At 43.9% G+C, this 8,026-nt stretch overlaps 1 long non-coding RNA gene across 1 annotated transcript; it reads left to right on the top strand.

Annotated features, from left to right (window-relative positions):
- Positions 1–1,349: 1,349 nt before the first annotated feature.
- LOC142803485 (uncharacterized) lies at positions 1,350–3,999 on the top strand. Its single transcript, XR_012894139.1, has 3 exons — positions 1,350–1,486; positions 2,762–2,961; positions 3,920–3,999. It is a non-coding gene; the product is annotated as an uncharacterized LOC142803485 (long non-coding RNA).
- The last annotated feature ends 4,027 nt before the right edge of the window (positions 4,000–8,026 follow it).

The raw sequence follows: 8,026 nt of genomic DNA, 5'->3' as shown, positions 1-8,026 counted from the left end.
GATGTCATGACAACTAAATACTCATTCTCACCAGGCATGCTTCACTTCACATTCATGATTTTAATAAATATATGTCTTACGCATTTTTAGAGCGCAGAACTTTAGGCCCTTTTACAGCCATTCACCATAACCATTGCTCTCATCCAATATCATTTCCTGGCGCTCTTTGGCCATCACTGGCCCTTGCGCCATTAAACAACATATATCATCATCACCGGGCTGACAGCGCTTACGAGCGTTGCAGACGGCCACTGTCGCATTGGAAATGACACTCTGGACCTTGTAGCGATGCTATTCTTGCAGACCGAGTGCAAGCCATTGACATTACAGCAAATGCGCAGAATTGCGCAGCGATAGCTACGCTATGCGCGTATTTTTGTGGGCATACTTTTCAGCATTCCAATTTAACTGGTTCTAAATGCTACTTTCATACTAAACCTCCGGGAAAACAGTAAAACATGCATGCATCAGTCATGTAACATTATTTACTGCATGTAAGTGCTCAAGTAGTTGCAGAAGTACAATTTCTTTTCTAAACGAAACATGAGTGGGGACAGAAATGAGGCTGAATAAACCCTTTATTTCATTATTGGCACTGGCCAGGCAGTTGCATCAACAGCAATGGCCATGTGGATGCTAAGTTTCAATGCAGTATGTTGTCATGGCACCTTCCAATAAGCGAGCATATGTTACTCCCTGCATGATTCTCACCTTTATTGCCTCAGTAAGTAAGGAAGTGAATGCCATTTATCCAATCACTCTTGTTTCTCTTTTCTACTGTTGAATAGCTCACCCGAATGTTACTTCAATAATTTATTTTCGTTTTGGCACTCACACAGGCAATCAAGTGGGATATGTAAACTGTTACGCTGATGTTCCTTCACGGCAGAAGGCCACAACTTCAGCCACAACTTGGGAACTTTAGGACATAATAATAGCCTCAGTGCCAAGCTTGTTGCTCAAGGCAGAAGGCGTCCTTGTGTTCAACTTCTCTGCATGCTTGTGCTACAGTGCTACTAGCAGGGGGGTGAAACTTCGCGGTTTTTCTGTCCCGTGACCGCAGCGATCCTAACGTTTGGGGGCTGTACTACCTAAATGAACGTTCTTGTTCGATTTTATAGTTATTACTAGGTTACTCATTAACTCCGGAGTTTTTACTACACAAGTGAACCTAAAGGTTGCAGCTCGAGATTGCGAAAATAAGAGCGTCACCCAAAGTGGAAAACGGGAACTGCGCAGTCGTCCTATCTCTCACGGCGAAAAAGGGGCGTTTCTTTTTGCGCGCCCTTGTATGCTACAGCCTGCGGTGTCCGAAAGGCCGCTTTTACTGCTGTAAAGTTTGTTTTAGCGAAACCCATGCAAGATTCAGCCAAACAGATGCATCCATGGATTCTCGCCGTCATCACAAATCGTGCTGCGCTGAGTGGTGTCGGAATACTTCACGACACACCGGCATAAAATTCTTTCGGATCCCGGCGGACGAAAGGTACAATCTGCATGCTGCTCGTTTTGTCTTTCTACGCTTGCACGGCATATCAGGATGCGGTTGCTGCAGTAGCTGTGTAATTTAATTGAGCTACACGTACATGATTTGTTCAATATATTGTGATTGTCTGCTTTTCGGCTTCAATTATACATGACATGCACGGCAGAGCATCTGGAAATTATTCCAGCGAATACATTTGCTACGCACGATTGTTTATACTTGCGTTTTCAATTTAATGCGTTTTGATCGTGCATTGCATTTCGATGTTGCACTTTGGCTCAAGGCAATGCAAGGCATGTCAAAGATGTATTTGTAGCAGCATATACAGTAACTAATAGAACAGTGTAAGCTTATCCGCACTCTTTTTATTACCTTTTGATTGTCTGCGTTCAGTCTGTTCTCGTTGCATGCATTATTATTATTCTTGAATATTATCAGCCAATTTATGTCCATAGCAGGAGGAAGGCGATTCCCATAATCTTTTGGCTATAAGGGAGGGTCCATATACGTTCATAGCATGTGTTGTTAGTACTATGTTAATTAAGTACTGAGTACATAAATTATTACACTTGCGAGTTTAGACGGATGGTATTACAATATTGCGTTTCAATTGTGTGTTTTCATTTTGGCCTCACGTAAATCCACGGCATATTGCAGAGGAATTTAGCAATAAATTTATAAAGTAATAATTTATAATGTATACTTCAATTTTATGTTTTCAGTTTCAGCCTTAAGTACAATTACGATAGATTTACAAGAATGCAATTGCAGCTAAAAGCCCATAAATAATTGGACAATGTAAACTTACGTGTTTTACTAATTTATTACCGGTTTAAATAAGGTTTTTATGAAAGATTTGCAGCAGGGCGCGAGAAATACCCGAGGAATAGGCAGTGCGCGAGGGTATATTTGTACGAATAGTTGTTTAGAGATTTTGGTGTGGGGTGATTGCTATTGTCTGCAAAAATATATTTTGAATTAGGAGGAAAGCTCGGGTCGTTGCCACCAAACATTACTATCGTGCAAGTATAAGCATGTATCCGCGTGTCTTAATAATAAAGACAGATTTTATTTTAAAGTTTGCTTTCAGGATTGCTATTACAAGTCGTCTTGGTTACAAAAATTCAATTAAGAAAGGAAGATGAGAAATGTGTCAAATAACGCTTACTTCGAATAAAGATGCCAGTTTTCACTCAAAGCTTTCCATCTACGCCTGAAAACAGAAATAAATCCATTCTAACCCAAATACTACACACGCACACATTGATTTTCCAGATCTCGCGCTTGGCTTCAGTATGCGAGACGGCAGGACCTGGCTCATTTACCACCTCGTCAGATCTACAGCAGCTACCGCCTGTGCTCTGCCCATTTCACCAGCAGAGACTACGCAGACCCTGGACAGACAAGGCCGCTAAGATGTGCTGTGCCAACAGTTTCCATCTTTGGCGATGGGCAGACACACGTCGAAAGTCCAGGTGGGAATACTGTAAAGTGATCATACAACAGCAAAAACTTTCATGCCGCTACATCTATTTACAGAAATGTCTTAATACTCAATATGTGTACCTGTCCGAGTTATCATGACTCAGTATTTTTAAGATTCTCACGCAGATTACACCAACAATACCAACGCATGGTGTACACAGCATCCATGGATTCGCCGGCATGATTTTGCTGGTAGATATAACTAGCTAAGTAAAAAATTTGCCGGCTTCACAATCGTTAAATTTAGAGCAAACGTCTCACTCAGAACGCTCTACATGTAACCTCCTCGATTCTGATTCAGTTGTCTCTGCTATTTTACCCGTGGCGTAGCGTTTTACAGGAAAAGGCGAAAATGACCTCATAACTTGAGAGAGTACTCCATGTGGCGCGTTATCAGCTATTTCGCACATGGCGAGTGAGTAGCGGCCAACTTGGTGTCGCTGTTAAAACAATTGCGCGATAGCTCTGACAGTGGGAGCAACAGAACTGGCCTTTTAGAAATATATATATATTCTATGACACCCTAGTTCAAAGTCGCTTTTAAAATTAAGAATCAAAAAGGTACTTCATTTTTATTAGCTTTATTATTACAAAACTTCTTTTATTTTCAATGGGCCGTATAAGTGTAATTGGCAAGAATTCGGTTACGTGCTAGGTCATCACGGGCACCACGATGTTAACCTGTTCTAGGCACATCGCATCTAGATTTTTAAAATATTGGTTTAGGATAGTTGGGACACCCATATATTTAGTGAGTGACACGTATAGTTCTCTTTTTGTGTGTTTACACTTTTTTATTACTCGTACTGAGACATAATACGCGAGGAGACCAATTAATAGTGAGAAAACGCCCTGAGTGATTGCAATTGCAAATATTTATTGTGACGCCTAATACCAGCTGTATGTATGTCACGCTGAAATCTGTGCTCCGCCAATTTCTCTTCACAGGCTCTCCTCGGCCCGCGAATACCACTACGATGCCCGCTCACAGCGCCGATGAAGGAGTTCAACAGGCTGAGCCCCCATGTACGCAAATTGTATTTCTCTCTAAGCTCTTTAAAACTATTCCAGAAATTAATGCCCTGCAGCTATCGTTTTAAGGTCACGTACCATTTAACAGATCCTAAAGTGCACTAGGGTGTCAGCTGGGCGAGCTAGTTCATTGCTAGGGGACGAGAACCAGAGCGATGTATACCGAAAGGCAGGACGAGACGAGTGCTTGTCCGATCCCTTTCTTGCTTGTTGGTTGCCTCCTAAGAGGGATTAGTGCCCCGCCGCGGTGGTCTAGTAGTTATGGCGCTCGACTGCAGACCCGCAGGTGGCGGGATCGAATCCCGGCCGCAGCGGCTGCATTTTCGATTGAGGCGAAAATGTTTGAGGCCCCTGTGCTTAGATTAAGTGCACGTTAAAGAACCCCAGGTGGTCGAAATTTCCGGAGCCCTCCACTACGGCGTCCCTCATAATCATATCGTGGACCCTCTAGTACCTCTGCCTGACTTGCTAAACTTTCTGAAAGAGTGTAACCTGTTAAATAAGCTTTAAAATCTCATCTTTTTAGCGTCCATTCCTGAAAGTCTCGTGTCTGGCGCAGCATAGCCTTAGCTGCTTTTGTGCCATAAAAAACCAAATTAACTAACTAACTATCGTGGTTTCGGAACGTTAAACGCCAGATATTATTATTAGTATTATAAGAGGGATTAGTGTTTTTTAAAGAAGACTATGAATTCGTTGTTTTTTTCCTAAACATACCATTTTAAGCGTATAACCAATATTGTTTGTTAACAAGCAGTATGCTAATGATTAGGAAAAATTAGTTGACGCTTCATGTTGCCCACGATGCTTATACATGCCATTAGTAGGCTCAATGCCCAGCAGTGTGCTTATCAGAGGCCTGTTCCCAATGCCCCAAGTTTGAATAAGTGAAGGATCGAGAACTAAATATGACCAACTGATTACTCATGGAAGTAATCACTTCAATTCTAAAAGCCGCTAGAACTTTTACTAGGTTTAAAGATCATGGTCAGCTTTCACAAAAACACAGTATAAATGAGCTTTTTTTCTAAATCTTTCACGTTCCAATCCAACGGGTCGACAACACAAGCCTTCTAGGGGCTCGCCCCGGACAGCCAGAAAAATGAAGAACCCGGAGAAGATAAATTCAAGGCTTCGGAAGGCACTGTCAAGGATTGGCAAGTGAAAGGTTAAAAAGCTTTCGCAGTCCGAGGCGTTCAATGCTATCAGGCCCTACGTCCGCAAGACATTCTTTAGATTGCTTGAGACTCAAGTTAAAATTAATGGTGTGAAACGTAGAGGACGGAGGTGGTCGCCCGAGCACCGCCAGTTCGCTTTAAACTTATACTTTCATGGTCCGAAAGCGTACAGACATCTGTCAAGACTGCTTGACATGCCAACTGTGAGGTCGCTAAAGCAGTGGTTATCAAATATTCCGATGACTCCCGGAGTTATTCCAACCGCTATTGAAGCCCTCGAAGAAGCTACCCGAAACTGGCATTTAACAGATCGTGCGTGCACATAATATTTGACAAAATGTCCTTGAAGGAACATCTGCAGTATGATGCAAAGCATGACATTGTGATGGGATTCTCCGATGACGGTAGGCAAAGAACACCAGCCCTGGCAAATTCAGCGCTCCTGATACTTGTGGCAGGCATTTCAAAAATGTGGATTGAGCCTGTTGCTTACACAGTATCAAGGACCAAAACGCCCGCAGATACTCTTCATCATCTGATCATAACATTATTAAAGCAGCTGCAGGGAGCCCGGTTGTTTGTGAAGGCGCTTATCTGCGACCAAGGGGGAGCAACATCACTTTGGCAAGTAATGTAGGTGTGACGCCTGAAGAGCCGTTTTTTGTGCTTGAAGGCCGCAAGATTTATTTCCTATATGACACACCACACTTACTTAAATGCACAAGGAATAATCTCCGCGCACCTCACAAGCTTCATATTGGGCAAGAAATTGTGGATTGGTCTTTCATTATGCAACTATACGGAAGCTCGCATCCTCTCAAACTCAAATTGGCGAAGAAATTAACCGACAACCACATTTACCGGAAGCCTTTCAAAAACATGAAAGTTAAATATGCCAGCCAGGTGATGAGCGAATTGGTCTCAGTGGCCATTGATGTATTTATTGCTCTTGATGTGTTGCCGGCATCCGCCAAACCAACAGCTGATTTTCTCGAGAAGATAGATAAGTTATTCGACTGTCTGAATAGCTCTTCTGTAAAAAAAAAAGCCAGTGACAAGTTACGTTATGCAATTTCGGAAGGGTCCGAACACCTAGCCTTTTTGCGGGAGTGCCTGTCGTGGGTTGAAAGGTGGGAATTTGACGGGCCTCGGCAACCACACAGTGTTGAGGCATGGAAGGTCACCTTAAAGGCTGTCCTTCTTCTCTGGGATGACCTCTTCCAAGATTTTGATTTTCGTGTTGTCTTGACTCGCTGGCTACAGCAGGACCCCCTGCAGAACCTTTTCGGGCTTCTTAGGTTAAAGCATGGCTGCAATGACAACCCTAATGTGCTTCAGTTCACCTCAGGTCTGAAACACATTTCTGTTGGCAAGCTGGTTGCCCTTTTTTCAGAAGGAAACTGTGAACAGGATCGCAGCACTGTGTTGGCACAAATGTCAGAGCCACCTCATTCGCTTCCTACTACTTGTGATGCAGCACCAACAGTCGATATGCTTCCTGATGAGGAACAGCCCGTTAGCCATGATGTAGTAGAGGATAACGTTCTCTACTATGTTGGGGGATATCTCGTACGGCAATTTTTGTTGCACAGGCCTCCACACTGTGTGTGCAGCACCCTTTTGAAGAATGCCGACCGCCAGCTTTGTGCATCACACCAGTATTTTGCTATGTTTAAGGCAAGCAACATCTCCTCAGATTTATTTGGCAATGTAACAATGCCTTCTGACGATTGCTTTCAGAATATTAAGGCCATGGAAGCTTGCTTTTTGGAATATATCGGTGTTGTGGCGTACCTGCCTAATGTGAGTGGAGTTTTGGCAGGTATTTTGCACAGTTGTATGGGAAGGCGAAAATTCTGCTCTGAAGAATGCAAGAAGGCCTTTGTGCACCTCTTTGCAAGGATTCGCCTGTTGTGGCATATTCGCTTCGTGGACATCTCCTTGGCTAAACAATGCACCGGAAAATCTGCTGCAGCACGAAAAATGTGGAAGTTTTTGTAACTTTTAGGATTCTGTTTGCATATTTGAGGTCTCGAAAAACTGAGCGCTCAGAAAACATGGACGACAAAAAGACACACATATGCGCAAAAGTAGCCGCTACTTCCATATTTTTGAGTCACCGCTACTTCTATAGCTGAGGTCACCATTTTCTGCCTCTGAAGCGGACATGTGTGTGTACTATTTATCTGCTTGTATTTTGTTTTTGTTTTTTTCATTAAGCAATATAGGTATGTTACGCTGAAGAAAGCATAAACCCTTCGTCCCCGCAGGGGCGCCTGCGCAAGCAGGGGTTTGGTGTGTAGCGACACCACGGACCCGAGCTAACGGGGGAGTTTCTACTCCCTCCCACGCCTAGCCGTGCGTGGCTTTGCCGTGTCCGGGGAAAAGGGGATCCTGGCGGTTGAGCCGACGCTGGGTGATTGGACCTTTAAGGCCCCCCGGCAGAGGTAACACACCCCTTTGGCCCCGGCTTCACGTAGACGGCACCCCTGGGCTGACCCACCCAGGGGAAATCGGCAGTCGCCTTTTCCTATCTCTCTCTTCCTACATCTTCGTCTTTATCTCTCACTTTTTATCTATCCTGTCTTCTAGTCTCTTCCGTTTACTTCCAAACTTCCTGGCGGCTAGGGTTAACCTTGTGTAGTTACCCAACCTTGGGTAGTTATATCTGGTTATAGCGGCGATGTATGACTGGCGCCTTCAAGTGTTCTACCTTGTAGCGTCCCCTTGTTGGGCTCGGTGGTGGGTGGTCACCATCGCCGCCAAACATGAAATGCACCATATGGCAAAATCTTTCCCCCCTCTCAATGATCGGTCCCTGAAAAGGAACCGCACCGATGAAATC

The sequence above is a fragment of the Rhipicephalus microplus genome, chromosome 3 (genome assembly GCF_043290135.1).
Source record: "Rhipicephalus microplus isolate Deutch F79 chromosome 3, USDA_Rmic, whole genome shotgun sequence".
Taxonomy (NCBI): Eukaryota; Metazoa; Arthropoda; class Arachnida; order Ixodida; family Ixodidae; genus Rhipicephalus; species Rhipicephalus microplus.
Note: the sequence above shows the minus strand (reverse complement) of the source record. Positions and strands in the feature narration are given on the sequence as shown.